This window comes from Giraffa tippelskirchi, chromosome 4, assembly GCF_054371585.1.
Source record: "Giraffa tippelskirchi isolate mGirTip1 chromosome 4, T2T-mGirTip1v1.2.pri, whole genome shotgun sequence".
NCBI classification, from domain to species: domain Eukaryota; kingdom Metazoa; phylum Chordata; class Mammalia; order Artiodactyla; family Giraffidae; genus Giraffa; species Giraffa tippelskirchi.
In genome coordinates this window covers 34,874,821-34,897,761 of record NC_137278.1, presented here as the reverse complement: position 1 = coordinate 34,897,761, position 22,941 = coordinate 34,874,821, and the positions used below count along the sequence as shown (strand labels likewise).

General features: G+C 43.7%; 1 protein-coding gene across 1 annotated transcript in view; it reads left to right on the top strand.

Moving 5' to 3' along the window:
- ALK (ALK receptor tyrosine kinase) overlaps positions 1–22,941 on the top strand; it is a 759,079-nt gene that overhangs the window by 537,421 nt on the left and 198,717 nt on the right. The window lies entirely within an intron of this gene.

The following is a 22,941-nucleotide window of genomic DNA, read 5'->3' as shown; positions in this document are numbered from 1 at the left end:
CATAGAGATCATCTGATTCAACCCCTGGGTTTCCTTGTGACAACAGTAAGGAGTTCTTCCCATACTGTGATTTTCTGAAGGTTTCTGAACTACAGTTATGAAGACTGAATATACATTTAATGATATATGTGCCTGAAATAAAGGCTCAGGAAAGAGGATGGGACTGAAAGAACTTGACGAGAGTCAGTGTTCAAGCTGAGAACAGATGAGCAGCCAACAGGGCACACAGAGAATGAGCAACCAGAGAATCCAGAAATGGGCAATGGGGTTGGAAAGTGGGCATGAGACTCTAGAGCTCAGCAAGCAAAGAGGTCACCAGCAGAGCAGGCAGGTGGGGATTCCCCTAGGAATGAAGGACCCAGAGAAGAACCTTAGCAAAGAAAAGTGAAACTCAGCAAAAATATTAGGCTGCAGCCCCAGAGTACCAAAGAAGAGAATGAGGCTTGATGGAGAGCCATTGGCCCTGCCAGTAGTGGTAATTACAAGGCTGGAGGTCCAAAGGTATCTTCTCTGATTAAAGGAGATCAAGGAAGCCCTGGGCTGTTTCCTACCCTCTGAAGACCTGTAGAATAATGAATGGAAGGACTGGCTGATTGAAAGGAATCCCATGTAGTGGAGGACAGCCAGGAAGAAATGGTTCAAAGCAGCAGGAAATGCAGTGCTGGTGGCCCTCATGAGCCATCAAATCAGAGCTGGAGCTGAAGATCTGAAAGTCATCCCTGCTGACAGCAGCACTGACCCCGTGAGAATGGGCAAGCTCTCTGCAGAGAGCAGAGAAAGGAAGAGTCAAAGGCAATCTGAGAGAACACCCTTATTCTGGCCAGATAAGCAAATTGAAAGGTGACCTATCCTCTTACCTTACTTGAGGCTAATAGTGAAGTATGTATTGAGAACAGGTGGGAGAAAGGACAAGTGGCATTTTAGAAGACACAAGAATAAATGGACTTTCCTCCTGGAGTTTCATATTATCAGGTCCACCTGTCTGTGCCTCTTCTTCACCTACATCACTGTTCACTCATGAGATGGTATCTCCGTTGTCTCTAGAATGCAAACGACGACTGAATGAGTCCCTGGCTTTCTTTTCCTGTAGAGAATATGGGTTGAGATGTAGAAGCCACAGGAATAAACCAGCCTCTTGATATGGATGTTTGTATATTTCCTACTCCTGGGGCAATTCCATTCCAGAGAAGATATCAGCAAGTCTTGCTTTTTTCTTGATTCAGTTTTCTAAATGAGTATTCTCATGCTCAAAACTGGTGACCCTGAAGCAGTCAGCTGGGGCAGCAATCTCAGAAAGGTCTGCCTGTCTCCCAAATGCTTGTCTTCTTAGCCTGAAATTCCTGGAACTAAAAATTATCTCATCTACTCATCCTATTTTTTTTTTTTAACGTGAAGAACTAGTCCAGGAGCAATGAAATGACCTTACTCAAGGTCATTAGTACATATAAAGATTAGATTTGTTGTTGTTTAGTTAAGTCATGTTCAACTCTTTTGCAACCTCATGGACTGTAGCCTTCCAGGCTTCTCTGTCCATGGGCTTTCCCAGGCAAGAATACTGGAGTGGGTTGCCATTTCATTCTCCAGGGGATCTTCCTAACCCATGGATCGAACCTGCGTCTTCTGCACTGAAGGCAGTTTCTTTACCATCTGAGCCATAAGGGAAAAACATTAATGGTTGAGCCTGGGTGAAAAATATGGTCTGCTAAGAGGATAAAGAACTGCCTCATATCAGGAAGTTATGAATTCCAGGCAGTTAGAAGTATTGGCTGGAGTCTTGAGGGGCAGTTCTTCCTGTCCAGGATTGAACACAGAGCGTAGGTGGACATGGAGTTCACGCACAGAATCGGATGTGCTGCTGATAGGGACAGCGGACACACAGATAAGATCAAAGTGTGCCTTGAATGGAGGTGCAGGAAGTTCTGCCTCCCCATCAATATTCAGGCTGATTCTTTCCTGAAAATTCTGTTTTAATTTCATAATACAGAAGGTCTGTAAATTGGGCAGCCCTCTCAGCTCCACGCAGACTCTGCAAATGAATAAAGAAACCATCAGCGATGGTTGGAATTGGCTTCAGAGTTGTTAGTCGTCTGTCAGGCTGAGGCCCCTGAGCCTAGCAGAGACCTCATGATTACCGAAGGCAGTCTTGAGAACGGGCTGGGAACAGTTCAGCTCAAAGCCTTAGATTCTCATTCCATCTCAAATCCTAAGGAGTCCCAGTGCAAAGGGGTTCTGGACAGAGGAATGGAGAGTGAAGAGTTGTGAGAGAGGGGCTGCAGGAGGTCGGGGTTCCCAGAGAAACCTTGGAAGACACAGGCCAATTTGGTGGAATGATGTGTTTGTTCCCTTGACCTTTTCTGTAGAAGGTGCCCTGGCTTTCCCTGAATTGCATCCCTGGGGAGAGTAGGGGATAACTTGTCCCAAGGTCATGCTCATCAGTGATAGGGATGGAAAAATGTCACTCTGTGCCTTGTTGGCTCTGCAATTATTCAAATGCTTTGCTTATAATACAATCACAGCTCTCAGCTCTGATTATTGGCATCATCAACATCATCTATTAATGGATTCTGAGCTCCTCTGGGTACAGGGCATTGAACAAGATGCTAAATGGTGCCAAATTCAGAAATGAAAGCCACAAAAGAGCAGAAAGTGGACCAAACCAGGCATCGTTCTGAGTAGCAAGATTTAAATCAGCCTGAATCTATTCATGTGTGCTAATCTTAAAGGGCCAGAGCCTTATAAATTTCAGAGAGGTATTAATTATTCCTCACTCCTTTTTATCATTCTTGTCTCCATTATTTTCAGCTGTCTACTTTTAACTAGAAGTATTTAAACTTCTATTAGTATTCTTTTATCCCTTTTGTTAAATAAACTTTCCTTTGTCACCTCTCAGTCTCTCCCCATGTGGCTGTCTAGGGGAGGAGAACTAGCTAAAATCTAACAGTTAGGACAAAATAAATAGGTAAAGGAGGACTTGCCTCCAAATTGACCAGAGCTTACTGTGTTTGCACAGTGGCGCCTTGCTACCTGGCATTTCTACCTGACTGTACCTTAGGAACCAAGCACAGAGTGAGGAGACACACCATGCTGAAAACACCCGTCACCCCAGCATGAAAAATGCTCAACCCACTGAAGAGCTCCAAACATCTGTTCTGCCTTCTTTCATGCATGTACTTTTAAGCTGATGGTGGGAGACAGCCTGCCAGAAATGTCTGAGTTTCCACCAAAGTCATATTGTAGGTTAGAAGGCAGACAGCATTGTTGTATTGAAAACCTGTTCATCAGAACTTCCAAAATGAACAAATATGAAAGGTTCAAATGAACCCTTCAGGGTTTCTCCATCTAACCAGGCCTGAAGCTCTGCCTCTCATTAATCTTTAATGAACAACAAAGAAAATGCATCGCTGGCTAATTATTGTGTAGGGTGGCAGATGCCGAGTGAGGAAAGATCCCCAGAGACCCATCATTAAAGGGACGCTGTCAAAAAGAAAGTCTTATTTTGAAATGGATTCCCCTGACCTGTAACATTATCTATTTCTTGTTCAACTTGAATTACGCTTTTTTCTCAACACTTTCCCATTGTCTTGGTCTCAGGGATTTGCACTTTGAGCAGGAGCAGTCAGGTGATGGAAACTGAAGGACCTCCATGCTGCCTTTCCTTGTGTCATGATGCCCACTTGGAATGCCTTTCCCCTGCCTCTGTTTCCTTCAAACCTCTTAATCTTGTCCCATGCTGAGCTAGGCTCTCCCTGACTTTGAATTTTCTTAAGCAGTCTCAATGTGTCAATTCTGGAATATAAGTCCCTTTAGGGCAGAAGCTATGTCTCGTCTCTATCCAGTACCTACCACATGCCCGGTACGTAATAGGCTCAATAAGTGTTTACTGAATTTGGTGAAATTGATTGTATGTGCCTTGGGCTTATCTATTTCTTGTTGCATGCTACTTCTTTAGCCTTCAACTGAAAACTTCCTCGAGGGTAGAACTCCTGTGTTATTCTCCCTTTGCCCTACTGCTAAAACACTTGCTACAGATTTATATATGTAACAGGATCTCCACATGTTGGGTGGCCATGTTAGTTGTTTTTCAAAGGCAGATTTTTTTATCTACTCAGTAAAAACTGGGCTTCTCTGGTGGTTCAGATGGTAAAGAATCCACCTGCAATGAGGGAGACCTGGGTTCAATCCCTGGATTGGGAAGATCCCCTGCAGGAGGGCATGGCAACCCACTCCAGTATTCTTGCCTGGAGAATCCCCAAGGACAGAGGAGCATGGCAGGCTACAGTCCATAAGGGTCGCAAAGAGTCAGACAAGACTGAGCTACCAAGTACAGTATAGTATAAACTATAAAGTGTCCCATTGGAGTAAATAGTTAACATGCTCTCTATCTAAGATGAAACTAGGCTAATCTGACTAGATTTCCTTTCATAGATAATTTTATTTTTAGGTTTAAATGCAAGGGACTCAATACTATATTTTTAGGATTCTATTTACATGGAGTCAATCAGAAAATTTTTTGAATTTGAAAATATTAATGTCAGTTAAATTCTAAATAAATTGCTGAAGTGGTATGGAACTTATAGAAAAGAAGGTGGTGATTCTGAGAGTCAACACAGCCTCATGTAAAGCAAGTCCTGGAAAACACCTTCTTCAGAAGGGGTGTTAGATTAGGAGAATAAGGGGATGTGACAGAGTATCTTGATTTAAGCACCCTACGTGACAGGGTTTCCCTTAATATTCTGGTAGATGAGTCTGTAACAAATTGAACACTTACATCCAAAGAGGCATAGTGAGTGAGCCCTGTCCATCTGAAATGTGTCTCTGAGAGAACTGAGAAAGGGCTTTGCCTTGACCTCTGACTCTTCCATGGTTTTAATGCATGACTGAAATAGTGACAGAGAGGGCATCAACATTTGTTCAGACCTATGACATTCTAGAAGCTACATGATCTTTACCTCATTTCATGGATGGTGTGGGGGTGGGGGCTGGTCTACTGATGACAGCAAGCTTGGTTGGAGGACTAGTACTACGGATTCTACATTCTGGAAACCAAATCAGTTGCTGCAGGAAATATGATGGTCCTGCACTCAGATTCAAAACAGTCTGCTGCTTTGAGTCACAACCTATAAGATAATGGAAAGTCTGGCTTGGAAACAGTTTTCAGGAAGGGGATTAGAGAGGGGTGGGAGTGGAGAGAGATTCCGATTAATTAAAGTTGACATACAGCTACGGTCTCCAGCAGCTGCCTGAGAAGACCATACCCTAAGGGGCCGCAGTGAGTGTAGAACCAAAGCCCAGGGAGGGTTCACCAGCACTGTCTGCGTCAGCCAAACCAGTGCATCCTAGTATCCAGGGAACGACCACATCGAGGTGAGTAGCAAATATCAAAACAATAGAAATCAATTATAACATATATTTTCAAAGCTCTCTCCTATTCATTCCACCATGTATTCGTTCCAGCTATTCTGTGAGGAAGTCAGTGAAATGAAGGAACCTTGAGCAGAAAGGTGGGGTGATTTGGCCGACCACCCAGCCAGTGCAAAAGCTAGATCTCAAGCCAGGATCCCTGGACTCAAGCTAGTGCTCTTCCTCGGAGCCATGCTGCTTGTCCAGGTCGGCTCCTGGCCCCAGCCCTCATTCAGCATCTGCTCCCAGCTGGCGCAGAGCAGCTGCATAACAGACAAGGGCCCTGGCTCTCAGCAGAGCTGGAGCTGCAGTGCATTGGGGAATGGCTCTGCTGGGTTGTCACTCAACAACCCTCCGCCAAGCCTGCCCTCCTTCCCACACGGCTCCCTTGTGAAGTGAGGGGTATAAAACACAACCAAGTGCAAACCCGTGGTTCTCTGCCAGCGTGGCCCTCAGAGCTGCCCCTATTCCTGGAAACACCTGATTATCATTCATTATTTCTACTTCTTAGTATTAAAGCCCTTTTAATACGGCATTGGAGACCATTGGGGAGTTTTAAATTTCATGTCAAATCAGGATTTATGGGCCAGTCCTGAAATGTTACCTCTGGGCTCGATAATTGCAATTCCCTTTTAATTGCTCTCTTAGACACCTCTGTTAAAAGACTTCAATTATATCCACACAGTGGCCCCCAGGATTGGGCCAATCTGAATATCCAGCCTGTGTCACCTCCTTTTGGAATCCTGCATGTGAGGCTTTAGCCCTGGGTCCAGTTTGAAGATACCATGTCTAACAAGCACTCCCACCAGCAACCTGGGAGGGTTCTTAGGAATCTCCCCTCACAGGTAGTCGTGAATTTAGTGACTGTGCCCCCAGATCTCCCTCCCCCACCATTCTCCAATATATGTGTGTGTGTGTGTGTGTGTTAGTCACTCAGTCGTGTCCAACTCTTTGCGACCCTATGGACTGTAGGCCACCAGTCTCCTCTGTCCATGAAATTCTCCAGGCAAGAATACTTGAGTGGGTTGCCATTCCCTTCTCCAGGGGATCTTCTCGATCCTGGGATAGAGCCTGGGTCTCCCGGATTGCAGGTGGATTCTTTACCATCTGAGACACCAAGGAAGCGAGAATAGGAAGCAAGAAATGAATGCATTAGGATGTACATGTTCCACGATGCTTGTTGTAAAGGCTGTACAATTCTGGAAACAGGCAAATGACATTGGGAATTTTTCCACGGGAAATCGCTTAAGGGAATATGATTGGAAGGAGGGTCAGAGAGGGGAGCAATCCTTCAACTGAGCCCTAGGGAGCCTGATGATGTTTGGGGAAAAGTACAAGTAGATGCTATCTGAGGGGGTGTGCAGGATTGGAAAGGAACCCCCACCACCAAGGACAGAATAAGGGTACAGGAGGAGCAACCACCTGTGAAGGGCAGCCATGTCACAGAAAAGAGAGAAGAGCTGCAGTGACAGCAGGCTCTTACCCTCTTCCCAAACACCCAGCTGGCCCAGGGGGTAGTGAAGGGGCTAAGACAGAATGCCTGAGGCGGGGGCAGCTAAGGGAGCCACCTCTCAGCTGTCACTAGTGCTCTATATCTGGTGACAGCAATATTTGTATGGGAGAAATGCCCAGCTCGGTGTCCAGAGTCACCAACTGCTGAAAGGAGGTTTAACTGTGGGCCCAAAACAACTGCTTCTGTTTGACAGCGGGCTGGGTGGGAGACAGAGTTCAGACTAGGGAAAGGGGAATTCACCAGAGGCTTGGGAAGCAAAGAGAAAGCCTAGGATTCAGCATCGAACACTGATGCTCCAGGTCCTGACCTTGCATAGAGGCTGCCAAGAGGGAATGAGACTCCCAGACCTTGGTGAAGAGGTACCCCAGGCCCTCCATCAGCAGCCCTTCACAGGCTACACAGGGATTGCCTACACTGGCAGGCACAACCTGTGAGAAGGCAATTAGTGGACTGGACGAAAGCACCAAGAGCCTTCATCACTTGAATGTGACCTAACAAGGCAATGGGGTAAGGTGCATCTCCAAACAGAGTGCAGTCACCTCATGGGCAAAATGATTCATTGAGGGTAGTATCAACATAGCGACTTACATATGTTACTCATTTAAAAATAAGATATTAAATTTTACTAATATTTGGTATTAGATTGAGAGGAGTAAAGAGCCTCTTGATGAAAGTGAAAGAGGAGAGTGAAAAAGTTGGCTTAAAGCTCAACATTCAGAAAACTAAGATCATGGCATCTGGTCCCATCGCTTCATGGGAAATGATGGGGAAACAGTGGAAACAGTGTCAGACTTTATTTTTGGGGGCTCCAAAATCACTGCTGATGGTGATTGCAGCCATGAAATTAAAAGACACTTACCCCTTGGAAGGAAAGTTATGACCAATCTAGATAGCATATTAAAAAGTAGAGACATTACTTTGCCAACAAAGGTCCGTCTAGTCAAGGCTATGGTTTTTCCAGTAGTCATGTATGGATGTGAGAGTTGCATGGTGAAGAAAGCTGAGCACCGAAGAATTGATGCTTTTGAACTGTGGTGTTGGAAAAGACTCTTGAGAGTCCCTTGGACTGCAAGGAGATCCAACCAGTCCATCCTAAAAGAGATCAGCCCTGGGTGTTCATTGGAAGGACTGATTTTTAAGCTGAAACTCCAATACTTTGGCCACCTCATGTGAAGAGTTGACTCATTGGAAAAGACCCTAATGCTGGGAACGATTTGGGGCAGAAGGAGAAGGGGATGACAGAGGATGAGATGGCTGGATGGCATCAATGACTCGATGGACATGGGTTTGGGTAGACTCCAGGAGTTGGTGATGGATAGGGAAGCCTGGCATGCTGCGATTCATGGGGTCACAAAAAGTCGGACATGACTGAGCGACTGAACTGAACTGAACTGAGAGGTGTATCTGTAAATGCTCAAAAGACTTTTATAAAAGAGGAAAGAGGTAATAAGATCTTTTTAAACTAGATGATGTACTTGACACTAAAGAATGCAGTGACATATGATTTAATTCAATATGGGACTTTAGCCCCTGGTCCACCCCGGACAGCTTCCCACAAACCACAAGGATACATAGAGCCAAGTCATAGGTGAGGACCAAAGGGTCCCAATTACCTTCACTCAGTTCAGTAAGAGGCTACAAGGATTAGGTGTCAGATACTAGCCCTAGGATTCTAGCATTTGTGATCTTTCTCTGTCTAAAAGGCTAGGTTCCATTTCCTTCTGCTTTTCATGCCTCAATTTTCTCACTTGGAAAATGGGAAGAGTTGTGTATTATTCCTGTCCTAAAAGAACTGATGTTCATTTTCTCCCAAGTGAAAATGCCAGGGACAAAGGAGACTCCCAACTCAGATTTTTCCCACCTCCCCCCACCTCCCTACACCCATGCCTCTCATGCCCCTGCCAAGGGACCACTCTAGAAACAGGAGACCTTAATCAGTGAGGCTCCACACGTACCAATGCCAGGCAGACATCATGGCAGCCAGTCCCCACATGCTGAGGCCCTTTCTGTTTCTGGAGTCTTCAGGGGATGGAGAAGAGAGCACCAGCCTGTGAATCATGAGACCAAGCTCTGGTATTTCCTCCAACCAAGCCCTGTAACCCTTTATTCTAGTCTACCCCTGTGGGACAGAGGATAAAAACACCTGTGTGCATGTTCCCAGGCTAGGCAAGGAGGGGTGGTGGTGGGGTGCTGTAAGAATCAGGTGAGAGGCTGTGTGGAAACATGGAGACCCTCAGGTGGGAGCTGGTGTGCTGAGTCAGCGGTCCCATGGCTGTCCTGAGAGGCACTCACCCTGTGAACCTGAGGATTCTGGACTGGAGGGCCCATCTTCACCCTGAGACCATCTTACCTTTAAATCTCCTGATACACACAGTGATTTCTGTGCTCTGCACACAAGGGACCCTCAAGAAACTATCTCAACTATCTCAGCTCTGAAGATGTGGGATCTCTCAGTGTCTGAGGCCAGCCTCCCCTATATCCTACAGCAGCCCTGGCTGTACCCTGCTTCTGTGGGAAGCCAAGGCATAGAGAGACAGCCATGGACTTGAAGTTTGACAGACCTGAGTTTGAATCTCAACTGGTTAAACATTGCTTACTAAATCGAGAAAAAGATAATTCACCTGCTGGAATCTCAATTTCCTCATCTGTACAATGAGCTACCAACTCCTACCTCTCACAACCCGCAAGGGATTAAATGAGATGGCTGTGAAGGGTTTCTTTAGGTCCAGGGAGTAGTATGCATTATAACAATTATAATAATCTAATAGCAATGTAACAATTATTACCATAATTGCCGGATGACACCACTGGCAGGTGTCCAAAGCCAGAGAGGCTAGCAGACCACAGATCCCTTCCACATCCTTCAGGATCTCCCAAGAGCAGTACCTGCCATCCAGCCCCTGCTCTGTGAGCATGAAGATCCAGAGATGAGTGGCCGCCACCTGCTCAGTGCAGAGGCCAGCAGCCCCTTGAACAAAAGGCTTAAGGGTGTTTCGAATGATATCTCTGAACCTCCTGCAAGGTGTTAGCAGAGCTGTGGAATCATCCACGGCATTCACGTGAGCCAGGAGATCCTGTGCTGAACTTTGTCTTCCCAGCCTCTGTCACTGTCTGCTCCTGCAGTCCTCCATCCTTTGAGGATGCCTTAAACTGGGAGGAGAAAAGGGCTCAGCTCTCCCTCTGAGCTCCACGAGAAGCATGCTGAGCACTTGAATAGGCTCCAGCTTCAATGATCTGTCGGTACAAGACTTAGCAAATAGATGGGTCTTACAGCCTCATCCCCAGAAGCCAGTTTTTATTGACTCTTTGGAGGTCTCTGCTTGCTTTGGTTTTAACAAAACTGCACTGCAGGCTTACTAGTGACTATGGTGATGTTTATAATACACTGGGTATCCAGACAGCCTTTTCTAAGATACTTTATATACTTTATATACATCTCTTGAGAGGCAGGTAAGGAAGATGGGCTATTCCTGTCTTAGAGGTGACTGTTCCCCAAGCCCTTATTGATTAAACAGATCATTGAAGGGGAAAAGGGGAACCTGCCCTTTCCAGAAAATTGCAGCTTCCAGTATATAGGGCTGGGGCCAGTGTCAAAAGATTCTGAGTGTTCAGAGCTTTCTTATTGTAAATATTCAAAGTCTAAGATGAACTGAGAGAGGGGAGGAAAGCCTGGCCCAACGCCTGGGGATTCCTGCCCACCCCAGCCCGAGCCCAGATCTTTCTGGTTCTGCTTCCCATGTACTCTACTTCTAGTGCAGGCTCAGCATCCCTTCAGGGTTCCAGGTCATTCTTTCGAGCTGACCCTCTAATGTCATGTGAAAACTGGTGGTGGAAATTTCAGCCCAGAAACTGGCTCCCAGGTGAACATACCATTGGTACAGTCTCAGCCTCTCAAGCAGTTCTGTCTGCTACGTTCTGGAAAGCTCCCACATGGCTGACACAGTAGAATCCTGAAGTTCAAATTCCATTAGTTTCCTCAAGCATGGCTTAAAAGTATGAGCATTACCCAGGCGAATCTAATAGGCCCATGATTCCTGGGTTATTAGCAAGCACTTTCTAGTATCATTGTGAATTGGAGCCTCCCCGAAGGTGAAGGTGATATTGTTCATCTGGGAGGCAGAGGTAAATGTGTAGGAAAATGTCTGGTGTTCTTTCTGGCCCCAAGGAAAACTGGACTCCTTTGAGAGAAATCAGTTGTTTTTCTCAGTAGTCTGTGGGCTCCTGTCCATGGCGGGGGTTGTCACATGGAAAGATGATGCCATCCATCATCCACAGTTGGTGAAAATATTTTAAAGTTTATTTCACCACTTAGTGGGGATGATATTTTTTTCTTTTCCATTATGACTTATCATAGGATACTGCATATAGTTACCCGTTCTATACAGTAGGACTTTGTTGTTTATGCGTTCCATATGTAATAGCTTACATCTGCTAACCCCAGCCTCTCACTCCATCCCTCCACCTCCCCCTTGGCAATCACAAGTCTGTTCTCTATGTCTGTGAGTCTGTTTCTGTTTTGTAGATAGGTTCATTTGTGCCATATTTTAGATTTCATATTTAAATGATGTCATATGGTATTTGCCTTTCTCTTTCTGGCTTACTTCACTTAGTATGATAATCTCTAGTTGCATCCATGTTGCTACAAATGGCATTGTTTCATTCTTTTTTAATGGCTGAGTAGTATTCATATATATATATATATACACATATATATGTGTGTGTGTGTATATATACATATATATATGTGTAGGTGTGTGATATATACACACACCACCTTTTCTTTATCCATTCCTCTGTTGATGGACATTTAGATTGCTTTCATGTCTTGGCTATGGTGAATAGTGCTGCTGTGAACGTAGAGATCCATGTATCTTTTTGGATTAGAGTTTTGTCTGGATATATACACAGGAGTGGGATTCCTGGATCATATGGTAATTCTATTTTTAGTTATCTGAGGAACCTCTGTATCATTTTCCATAGTGGCTGCACCAACTTACATTCTAGTGGAGATCATTTTGAACTATCCACCTATATTAGTTTGCTAGGGCTGCCACAAGAAAGTACAAACTATAATAAACGAGAAGGCTTAAGCAACAAACCTTTACTGTCTCACGGTTCTGGGAGTCTAAGCTCAGGGAGTCATTACCAGGGTTGGCACCTTCTGAGGGCTGTGAAGGAGAATCTTCCCCACACCTCTTGCCTAATTCCTGGAGATTTGCTGGCCGTTGTTAGAACCCCTTGGCTTGTTGACACATCATCCCAAACCTCTATCTTCATCTTCACATGGCAGTCTGCCTGTGTCTGTCTCGTTGTCCAAATTTCCCTTAGTTATAACAACATTGTCCTGCCGGGTTAGGGCCCACCCTCATGATCTCATTTTAACTCGACTGCCTTTCTAAAGACTCTACTTCCAAGTAAGGTCACATTCTGAGGCACTGAGGGCTGGGACTTCAACACAGCTTTTTGGAGGTATGCAATTCAACACAAAACACCCCCCTTTCTGACCATTTCTTCTAGGACAAGAATAGATCATCCAAAAATAACAGATGTCACTTCCTCCAAGAAACTTTTCTTAAAATGCCCCAGGCAGAGTCAGGCACATCCTTACCCTTGCTCCCCTAAACCAGTCACCTGGTGCAACCTGGGAGTTGGATTCCTTAGTCAATGAAAAACAGCCCAATAGAGAAAACGTATAGAAGGAATTCTTGATACAGGGAACCCCCTGAGCACATGCACAGGGACAGGAAAGAGCCTTGGCATTTTCAGGGAACCGGAGGTGGGTCTTGAGGCCGATGGAGAGCATGGTCATGTTTGAGTTTAAAGAAATTGTTTCAGACACAAGGTATAGAATAGAACCCTCTTCTGTCTGCAGAGTAGAGGTGAATAGTCCAGGCCACGGTGCTTCTCTGCCCTGTGAGAGGATTAGACATGGGGATTTCCAAGATTCATACCATATTTACATCTTCCAACCCCACAATACCATCATCATCTACTATACTTGCCACGGTACAGTACAAGGACTGCAGCAGGGCCACTTAGCCTCTCTGTGCCAAGGGGCCCAGGACACAATCGATCAATGCCTCTGGCAATTGCCTCCACGCCCCTGGATGGCCACTTTGAAGAGAGCAGCACAGGAGCAGACTGTGAAATGGGGCATCATCTTTAATAGGGACAACTCTGTGGGCTGTCCTGACCTCACCTGGCCAGGCTCCTCCATCCTTTTCCAGCTGACCACTGTCCCAGCTTCAGAATTTGCTTACAGGGCTGCAGTTTTATGGCCAGGTCTACCCTACCATATAAGGTTTCAGCACAGAGGCCTGGCTTGGCCAGAGATTTATGACTGAAAAGGAGCCTCTGGGCTTGGGCGTCAGCATTTTGCTTGGCACAGAGACTTGAGTTCATATTGAACCAATCAATATGATAACACATTAAATGGCATTTAAGCTGGCTCTCTAGGGAGTGGGATGGGAGACTGGCTGTCATTTGAGCCCAGGCGAGGAGGACAGCTTCCAGGCCTGGGAAATCCTGGGCCTCGAAGTGGGACACAGGATGAAAGCCTGCCCTCAATCCCACTCAGGACTCGGGGCTCAAGCTGGGGCAGACTGGGCCGGAGGAGGAATCCTCCAGAAAATGGCCACATTTCAGATTTCCACGTTGTCTTTATATTTCTTCATCTGGCTCTGGGGAGGATGTATTAAAAAAAAAAAAAAAAACCAAAGAACTGCATTGAGTTGGCTTGAGAGAAAAGACTGTGTTTATACAAAGAACAGATGGTGCTAAAAAGTTATTGGACGGAGAGGAAGTTAGGAAAACAGATTCGAGATTCCCACTGGCTGCTGGTGGGTGATGTGCCCAAATCTCCTTACAGAAAAAGTTCCAAAGACAGAATGATCACCTAGGCCTCTACTCAGAGAAAATCCACCACCCAGCCTGCCAGAGAGACTGTCTGATAAATCTGTAGAATGGGGAACCCCGCTGGGATCCCCTCTTGTACTTCCTCTGTAATTTTAAGTCATTTCTGAAAATTTGACACCAACCAAACTCTCTCTTTTCACTTCCCCTGCTCAGCATCCAGCCAGGTCCCTCCACACAGTCCCCTGATAAGGGAAGTTCATCAGATGCTGAAGGAGGTAGTGACTTACATAAGACCTAATCCAATATTCACAGAAACGGAAAGGGGAGTATCAGGATCCTAAAGCTCACTACTTCTGATTTGAAGTTTTCTCTCATTTTATTTTTTGCCTAAATAATCAGTGTTCCCTCCTTTAAAAGAAAAAAAGCTCTAGTGAATCTTCTATGTATTTTTAAATACATGCTTGCGTGCTAAGTCACTTCAGTTGTGTCCAACTCTGTGCGACCCCCATGGACTGCCAGGTTCCTCTGTCCATGGCTCCTCTGTCATGGGATTCTCCTGGCAAGAATACTGGAATAGGTTGTTATACCCTTCTCCAGGGGATCTTCCCAACCCAGGAATTGAACTTGCATCCCCTAAGTCTCCTGCCTTGGCAGGTGAGTTCTTTACCACTAGCACCACCTGGGAAGCCCATTTTTCAGTACATACTAAATCTAAAAGAAATGTTCTTAGACAATAAGCTTGAGACCAATAGTTGCTTGAGAATCAACTTACATCCTTATACATTTTAACCAGCAGTTTCTAAACATATGCTAATCCACCAGACTCTTGCTATAGGGCCCAGGCTTTTGCTTCCAGTGTTGGCCTGTTGCTTGGGCGTTCTACAGTGTCTTTCTGTATAAATCGCATTCCTGACACCACATCCATGATTTTCAGTTTCAGTTTTTCTAAAATGAAAATAATTTTCAAGTCCTTGTGAACCACTCTGAAGGTTTTCAGGATTTTTTAAGGTCTTTTTCTTAATCTTTTCTATTGCCCTATTCACATCTAATTAAACAAGAATTATTTTTAATGACTTACATCTACTAGTCTTCAAAAAGTAATTCCAATTTTTCTTGCTCATGTTGTATCAACTTAGTAAGTACAATTGGCATAAACAGAGTTGGGAATAAGCTACTAACTCAAGTGATAGGAGTGGAAGGTATAGGAGCATGAGAGAGTAACCTTGAACATTCAGTGACCTTGAACACTCAGAGCACAGGGTGTGCCTTTGAAAAGAAAATGTAGAGATTATGTTAATCCAGCAAGCAGATTGGTCACAGGGAGGTCATTTAAGAACATTTCTTCTACTAACATTTTTTCTTACAAATGTGGCTATCATCAGTCTAATAGTCTCCACCTCACTTCCAGTGACCTAGGGGCAATGACTGCAGAGGTCCAGTCTCAGTCTCCTCTTTGTGCGTGGCCTGGTGTATAGAATGAAGAAAAGCTCTCCACCAGGGAACTGGGTGGATATTTGCCTGACACAGTCCCATGTATTCCCACATGGCTGTGATGATGTGGAGCTTGAGGGGAAAAGAAATAAGATAGCCTGAGACAGCACTGGAAGAAGCTAAATATTTCCTGGATACAGCCTTTTCTGAGCACTGCTGTTCTTCAAATACTAGCCACCTCTGACCCACTAAAAAATTCTTTTAATAAACAAGTTATTTATGTTTAACATAAATTTACACCCATGTACGATATAGTAGGAAGTGCAACGGTTTTGAAGATAAATCGTCTTGGGTTCATATCACCTTTTACCATTTACTACATGGGCAAGTTTATAAGCTCTCTGAGCCTCGATTTTCTCTCTTATAAAATGGAGATGATCATATCTGTCTCATGCATTTATTGTGAAAATTAAATGAAATAAAGTAAAATAGCTGCCTTAAATCCTTTCTGGAATGAAGCAGAATGTAAATGAATAGATACACACATACAAATAAATGAGATGTATATCGAGTGCCTGGCACAATGTTCCTTGGGGTATTTGCATTTGTGCATTTGTCTCTTCAGCTCTGCATGGGAGACTGGAAAGAATCCCCAAAGTTTTGGTGTTCTGGGGTGGGAGGCTCCCCTCTAATCCCTGAAATCCCATCATATTCAGTCAATTTCCTGTTTCACCCTCTCGTAAAGTCCTTCCTCGTAAAGTCATCTGCCATAGCGGGTGTAAGAGAGAGAAGAAACACTAACCTAATAGTAACAGTATTAGCTAATGCTTCCTGAGTGTCAGCTAAGTACTGTGCATGTCTTAATCCACATGGTCTTCACCACACCTCTTATAGGGTCTTTTACTATCCCTACTTCTTAATGATGGAACTTGGGCACAGAGAGATTAGGTAGGTAGCTGGCCAGAAGTCACAGTCAGTAAGAGGTAAAATTGAGATTATGAAATGGGAAGTCTGCCTCCAAGGTTTGTGCTTTTAATCAATATACTTCTCCTAAACAAAGGAAAGAAAAAAGGAAGGGAAGGAATAAATGAGAAAGGAATGAAGGAAGGAAAGGAGGGAGGGAGAGAGGGAAGGAGATAAAATTAGAAGCTAAAGAGAGGCCAGGAAGAAGAGCCAAAAACCATTCAACTTTTTTCTTTGCTCAAGAGGATGACAGAAGAATTAGGGGAAAGGCAGCTTGAGAACATTTTCTTAGCCCCCACCTAGGGAAAGCTGGGCCACCTTCCAGATCCCTGTCATTCACACAACATGTCTGATAGAAACCAAAACTGCTTTCTGACCATCAATGCTAAGGTCTCTACCGAGTCCACTGTGGCCCCAGTGAGCCCATCCCTGTCTCAGCACCTCACTGCTCCCACAGTTCCCTCCAAAGAGCCAGAAGCCACCCTCAGCCTCAGGGCATCTCTTTCCACCACGGGCTGGTGGGAACCACATCCTGAATCAACTGGAAACATAGTTTCCATCCAGATCCAATCCTCTCTGGGGCACACACATCTAACTTCTGGGAAATCTTGAAGGGCAAGGAATAACAAAGCCAGGGCTACTTGGTAAAAGACCCCATACCACATACCAACTGTAATTATTATTACAGAAAATTAACTAGCAACAAAGGACTTTACAGTAAAATTTACATTGATCTGGCATTTTCTCCCCTGCTATCTCCCATAAAAATGCCTTAAATGCAGGCTGATTTAATGGAAACAATAAAAAATAGTGCTGAATGGTTTATATTTGCTGTAGAATTACTACAAGGTCTATTTTTAAAAAACCTTGAAAGTTATGTGTGCTTCTTTCCTTTAGGATAAGATTAGGGAGAGAGGTGCAATTGACTTTTTTTTTTTTTTATCGATCTAGGTGAGCTGCCACAGGCTCAATCCCTTATTTCTAATGAACCTTCACACCTCCACACCCACATCCCGACACTTGTCAAAAGAGAGTCTTAGCAAGAGGATATGTGAAGGAATGTCAGCTGTGTGGCCTGAGCCTTGACAGTCTTATGCTCAGTAATAATAGTAATCATGTGACTAAGCTCCATGTGAAAATGACGTGGCTGGTTGTCTAATTTGTGTGGTTTCCATCATCCTCAGTTAATCCATGAGCTTAGCTATCCTGGCAAGGGGGTAGTCACCACCTGAATAGCTTGGCACTTGTAGCCACTACAGAATGTGGGATGACCATATCTTTTAGCTTCGAATCCCCAGCTGTATTCATCAGGGCCAGAAATTGAAACAAAGGCCCAGGAGGACATGGTTTCTAACCTCAAGAAGCTTAAAAGGACAATTTAGGTAGGTGTTCATAAAGACCATGGAGTCACACGACAGTAGGTTTAAAACTCAACTAGAAGCAGAGCACAGAATAGGCCCTCAATAAATATTAACTGATCACATTATTAGTGCAGTTATTAATATCATTAGAATTGTTGCCCTTGTTAATATTCATTAACAAGGTTCAAGGCTGACCTGGGTTCTAGAGGGTGTTCATGCATGAGATGAGACCTCTCCTAGTTGAGCACTCAGGTGCCCTCCATGTCTCAGTTACTGTAACTCTGATTCCTTCTTTGGAGTCTAGGTCCTTGAACAAAAGCTAGTTTGATGGTTTTCCATGGCCCTGCCCCTTTAAAGATGGGACCTACGTGTGGGCAAAGGGGGAGCCAAGAACTATACAGTGAAAAAATCCCAAACTTCCTTCAACCCCCCAAATTTCCCAGTCTTTAGTTTCTTCCTAAGGGAAGGTATCATTACCACTTGAATGGATGAGAGCTAACAATAATGAATTGACTTGAACTTTCAGATTAACTCAACTTCACTACTATAGGGAAAGAGCGAATTAGCCAAGATGGCATGGTCAGGCTTTCTGGCCCCACGGCCTCTCGCTTTTGCCCACGTTTTATAAATAATGATCATGTACAGATAGATATTTTAATTCAAGCATCATTTGTAGCAATTGATTTATTTTAATTCCAATGGTGGTATGTAATTTCCCATTAAAATAAAAGCCTTTTTCAAAACTAAAAAAATAAATAAATAAATAATGATCATGTAACAGCTGAGATCACTTACAGCACTGTGCATATGTGTCATAAGATAGTCGCTTGGTCACAGGCTACTTTGTGCAGTACACCTGTATAAGCTTCACCATGAAAGCCCTGGCTGCTGCTGCATCAGGGCTGTACTGGAGCAATATCATGGATATGTTATATGAGGTTATGCTATGCCTATGTTATGGTTATGTTATGGCTGCTGCTACGGCTGCTGTGTCAACCAGGAGAGAGGCTGTGTAATGGCTGCCATGCCAGTCAGGAGGAAATAAATGTTTCTGCAGTTCCTGTGGCTCCTTGAGTTTCCTTCCAGCCTCTTAGCTCATGTCTTGCCTACCCTGGGTTCAGCAAACAGTGCAAACTACAATATAAATTTTGGCCAAGAATGTCAGAATCTTGTCTCATTTAACAGAAATCTGTTGGTACATTTGTTCTCTTATTCAACAAATACTTGTTAAGTGTGTAAAATGTGTCAGGCCTGGAAGATGCAATGATGAATGATCCATCACTCTGGGTATAAGGACGTTGAGGTTGGGGAGAGTTGGGGAGTGTGGCAAGACACAGAGGACCTCCTTCCTATAGAAATTAGTGAAAAACGTTGACTCCCACCAGACAGAACCACCTGTTTTCTGTATACACAATCTGTATGGGCTCTGCTCATGTGCTCATGCCAGCCTCTCTTTCTACATCACCCTCTTCCCAGCTCCTGCCCCTTCTTCACAACCCATCCTCAAGTTACACCTCTCCTGATCACTGGATTTAAGACATCACTTTGCTCTCTGTGATTCAACACCACATAATGCCTGTGCTGCTCATTCAGCTCCTCTATACTGCTATTCACTGTAAGGTTCAGTTCATACTTTTACTCTTCCTCACCAGTCTGTAAGCTCCTTAAATGCAAAGGTACATCCTCAACTCTAAGGATCCTCAGAGCATTTAATATGTTATCTAGTGTACAATAATGCACCAATAAATACCTGAGAAATGGAATTCAATTCAACAAATCCTAACCAACATCTAGACATAAGGCATCTTTTCACATGCTACAGAAAAATAGGAAGCTAAGTAGAGGATTTTACTCCAAAGTGAGATGGGGCCTTTAGAGAGTTCTGGACAGAATATTGATCTGCTATCATAGTCCAATCCTAACGTATTTTGTTGTAAGGGTGTTTCAACATAGTTTCTTTTTTTGCTAACATAATTTCTTTTAACTAAAAATTTTTCCCCATTTAAGCAAAAGGTGGCTGCTATTCATAAATTGCTAATGCCTTTCTTACCTTCTTTTACCTACTTTACTCTCCCACTTGAATCTTATAAATGAATTGAGATGCAGATAGTTTCATGGACCGGTGCCTTCTATGAAAAAAAGCTCTGGTCTTCTGTAAGAATAGCTCCCATTTATTGAGCCTCTGATAAGGACATTTCTTGTGTACATCTTTCTCAGAAATCCTTACAGCAATCTAGAAAGCTAGGCATTATGACTTCCACCTTAAAAAATAAGGAAATAGGAGGTGAGAGAAATTATATCATTTGCCTATGGTTGCTTAGTAGATCATGGAGCTGAGAAGTGAATGTAGGCCTTCTGATATTGAAGCAGCTAAAACCATCTCAGAAAGGTATTCCATTGACCAGCATGTAGGTTTGATGGCTCACTTTTGTGAGCCAGCCCTACATCAACATCATGCCTATCAGAATATCACATAGCAGGAAGTAATACACATTCCTCCATCTTGTCAGGTGCCACCCATGGCCCTCAAGTGCTGTCAGAAAGTGCCCCTTCATTCTGGACTTAAAATAACTTTCTGCCTTCATCCTTTTGACACATTCTGCCAACCCTTCAATCTCATCAGCAGCTTGTCTCACATCAGAAGTGCCAGTCTCCTTTAAACTTAGAGAGACTGACCTGGTATGGGGCAGTAGGAACCTTAGAGTTTCTTTTTGTTTCCACGTCATATCTTCTTATGACTTTTTTGGTTTTTTGTGTGTGCATTTTCTGACAAGGTATTTCACTGTCTGACTGGCCTGTCTATCCTCATAACCCAGACTGGTGATTCCCTGTAGCCATGCTAAGTCAACACATCCTTCTTTATCTCCATGATTCTAGCAATATGAAATGTGACGGAATATACACACTGATTCATGGGTCACATTGTCTCTTGTTCTTGCAGTTGTGGAGCAATAATATATTTGATTTTAATCTTTGGTCTTCAGGTAACCAAATGGGTGACCTTGAACTGGTCTCTTCATTTCTCTGAGCAGGTAGAACTGAGTCTCTTTGGAGAAATAAGTCTGGGTTATTTGACAAATCATTCTTCCACCTTCTGTAGAATATTATTGGCCCACTGAAGCTTTCAGGGTTTTGGTAAAGTGTTTTGTCACTAAGACTTGGGTGATCTGCTAGAGAAGTATTGATATCAGATCAGTATGAGACCTTGGAGAACTCTTAACATTTTACTAATGAAGAAACTAAAACCCAAGTGGGTTCTGGGACTTAACATACCCCATGCAAGTCTAGGACCATAATCTGGGACTCAGTTCCCAACCTGATGGCCTTTGAATATACAACTTCCAGCCTCCAGGTCAGAAATGGACCTTGATATTCACAAACCAACCCTCCTGCCTTCTTCAGTGGACTCTGATTTATTCATTATGATGTAGCCACTCAGCAAAAAATGTGTAGTCAGTTGTTATCTCAGCAAATTTACACAAAGTGGGAGATACTTTCTGTGGTTGAGAATACAACTGGTTAGAAAACATTTAAAATTTCAGGCATTTGGAGTAAAGTGCCTTGTTCAAAGTCATCAGGCAAATGGTGGGCAGAGCCAGAACTGGAAGTGAAGAGCTCCAGAGAGACAACTGGAAGATAATGGATGGTGACAGGCCATCCAGACCATGCTTCTGGCTTCCTGAAGTCCAGATGGATGCCCCCACAGTGTCATGTTGATTGATCGAAGCACCAGTGCTGAGATAACTGCAAATCCCCAGCACGTGGATATAGCTGTACGTTTGTCTCTAGGAGGCTCTAGGTTAGAACATCACCTTCCCCCTTGCAAGCACAAGTAGAGTTGCCACCAGCTAAAGAGGAAAATAGGACCCTAAGGAGCAAGTTTCATGACCATTGGGATGTCAGCCAAGAAAATGGAGGCAGAGAGATAAGAGAGTGTGTGGTGTTTTTTTTTTTTTTTTTTTTTTTACCCCCCATAGGGTTTTTGCTATCTCTTAGACAAATCTGACCCTAGGTATAAGCTTGCCCTTTTTCAGTCCCAACTTCCCTGGTTATAAAATCATGTTTGGCAACTGCTCTGAAAGTTATTAAAGTTGCAGCAGTAAACTATGGGAGGCCAGAGAATTTCAGACAAAAGTTATTGCATCAGTAACTCAGAAACTAATTCCTAAAACTCTTGACACATTTATCCAGAGGGCTAGTGCCAATACAGAAATGGAAATCATCATCAAGGGCCACTGTGCACCTGGAATTAAAATCCATCATTCCTTGGAGCAGAGAGCTATGATTGTGGAAGAATATGAATAGTCATGCCTTTTCGCCACCATCTTCCCTCAAAAATAGAGTCATTTGTTTTTCAAAAGAACAAGAAAATTTCTGCTCTGTTTGTCCGTTTTTTCCTTAAGAACCCCTCATTTACACTTTCTTTTCAATTTTTTTTTTCTTTGACAGTTCTATATTTAACTGAAAGGCCTCCTTTTCCTTATTCAGTTGCACTGGTTTTATTTTGGACAGAAATCCTGTTGGGTACAGTAACAGAGAACAAACTTCACAACAGCAATAGTCCCTTCTACAGCATCTATTGTGGGGAAACTTAATACACTTTTATCAAATGGTGGAGACAGTGGCTCCAGTGCTCAGAATTAACTACAGAAGAGCATAGAAAGGGAACAGCACTGCCTTCTTCATCCAGCAAACCTCACTGCATGCCCAGCAACATGGCAAGAACCAGAGACACACAATTCCCATCCAGGAACACCTCCCTGAAAGACCATAGATTGCTTTGGGTGATGCTTTCCTCACCAAAAGTTAGTGGATGGAAAAGATTTGATGGGATCCCGTGTTAACAAACAAATGGAGAAATGAGCCCTCTAATTCAGTGTTAGAGGACTGACAATATCCTCAGAGTTTTAAATGCATATATGCTTTGACCCAGGTTCTAAGAATTTGTCCTAAGATAAATTCGCAGGGCTAGCCTCAGCATTATCATAAAGAGGAAAAACCAGGAGCAATGCACAATCGTTAAATGCAGTCTTTGACCTGATCATGTAATTTATATTGTCTTGTGACAAACCAATGAGGGAGCATGTGTGTGTATGACCTTATTTGTGTAAAACTGTAGCTACAATGCTGCTTACAGAGGTGTTTACCATGGTAGTCTCTAGATGAGTTTCTGGGTGACTTTTACTTTCCTTTACCAACTTCTCTGAATTTTTAATATTGTTACACTTGAAATTTGGGAGGATGCTTTAAAATTTTTTTAAACAAAAAACTAGTCTTTCCCTAAGTTCCTTAGCACTCATACTACCATACCCAAGCCCAACCTAGTGGTAAGACAGTATGAAACATTGTGATGAGTTAAGGTGAATCCACATGTCAAAATTCATCAAATTGTACACTTTTGGATGTGCAATTTATTGT